Raw genomic sequence first — 1913 nt, forward strand, 5'->3', positions numbered from 1 at the left:
AAGTCTGGCTCCGTTCCAGGCCGTTGCCTCCGGCTGCCCGCCGTCCGGCCGGCCTGGGACATACCCCGGCTGACGGCGCCGGAGGCCCTCTAGCAGCCACCGGTGCCGCGGGCCAATGGGTCCGGGCGTTCCGGAGCTATCGGTGGGGAAGTGCTCTCCCCTTTTCCTGACGCCGTTCGCCCGAGCAGAGGTGCAGCCTGACGGGACTGCTGTCGCCTTCCGCGGCGCACCGGCCCCTTTCACCTGCCGTCGACCGCGCGGAGCTCGGACCTCCCTCCCCGAAGTTATGGCCCCGGCGCCGGAGGGTGCCCGGGGCCGGGCATTCAGCGGGGTGAGTCTTAACCTTCCCGGTCAGCCTGCGGGGTCGGTGCGCCGGCACTCGACGCCGGAGGGTCCCCTCTTTCCGTAGAGCCCCGCCCGGTGCCGATCGGCCGGCGGATTGCGGAGCGAACCGCGCCTGACCGACGGGCCTCGGAAACCCGTTGCAGTCGACGGGGGGGGAACCGGACAGCGGGACGAGGTGCCGATTCCACCCGCAGATTCGATCCCGAAATCCCGCGGGATTCGGCGGTCCGACCCGACAGATTCAAACGTCGCCCGGGCGGCCCCCAGCGGTCGGGCCGGCCTGGTTCCGCCACCGCCCGATGCCCCTCGCCCCCGGCTACCGCCGGCCGCGCAGACCGAGCGAATGCGGCCGGACGTCCGGCGGCAATCGGCCGGAAAGCGGTATGGCCATTTCCTACTGTCCCTCGGACGGGCAGAGGGGCGGCGCCGGGGCACTCGCGGACCAGGCCGCGCCCCTCCGAGCCCTACCGCCTGCCGTCGACCGCGCGGGGATCGGACCTCCCTCCCCGAAGTTATGGCCCCGGAGCCGGAGGGTAGCCGGGGCCGGGCATTCAGCGGGGTGAGTCTTCACCTTCCCGGTCAGCCTGCGGGGTCGGTGCGCCGGCACTCGACGCGGGAGGGTCCCCTCTTTCCGTAGAGCCCCGCCCGGTGCCGATCGGCCGGCGGATTGCGGAGCGAACCGCGCCTGACCGACGGGCCTCGGAAACCCGTTGCAGTCGACCGGGGGGAACCGGACAGCGGGACGAGGTGCCGATTCCACCCGCAGATTCGATCCCGAAATCCCGCGGGATTCGGCGGTCCGACCCGACAGATTCAAACGTCGCCCGGGCGGCCCCCAGCGGTCGGGCCGGCCTGGTTCCGCCACCGCCCGATGCCCCTCGCCCCCGGCTACCGCCGGCCGCGCAGACCGAGCGAATGCGGCCGGACGTCCGGCGGCAATCGGCCGGAAAGCGGTATGGCCATTTCCTACTGTCCCTCGGACGGGCAGAGGGGCGGCGCCGGGGCACTCGCGGACCAGGCCGCGCCCCTCCGAGCCCTACCGCCTGCCGTCGACCGCGCGGGGATCGGACCCTCCTCGCCGAAGTTATGGAGGTAAGACCGGGAGGCTGCCCAGGGTCGGGACTTCAACCGGCTGCCGCCACCCTTTCCCGCCTGTCCCACGGGCTCGGAGATCCAGGCCCTGCAAAGACCCTCCGGTCGCCACCCGACAGGTGCTTTACCGGAGAAATCGTAAACCGGCGTCAGGGCCGGACCTGTCCCGCAGAGGGCAGCCTGCGCCCTTATGCTTTCCCTTTTGCTTTGGCCCCGCAGTAGCAAATGGTTCACCGATAAGTCGGGAACCCACACGCCCGGCCCCACCCGCCCATCCTTCCGCAATGCATCGCCTAGACACACGCACCAAGGGCGCTCTCCTTCCCCCGCCTCCCACATCCCACAGGATGTGCCCTCAGACCACGGCGCCCACACAACCACCCACCCACCCAACCTTCCTAAACACGCCGGCAAACATGCATACAAACACGGCCACCTTCGCAAATTCACCCCCACGCCGACTATTAAGCCCGGCA

This window comes from Heterodontus francisci, unplaced genomic scaffold, assembly GCF_036365525.1.
Source record: "Heterodontus francisci isolate sHetFra1 unplaced genomic scaffold, sHetFra1.hap1 HAP1_SCAFFOLD_774, whole genome shotgun sequence".
Taxonomy (NCBI): domain Eukaryota; kingdom Metazoa; phylum Chordata; class Chondrichthyes; order Heterodontiformes; family Heterodontidae; genus Heterodontus; species Heterodontus francisci.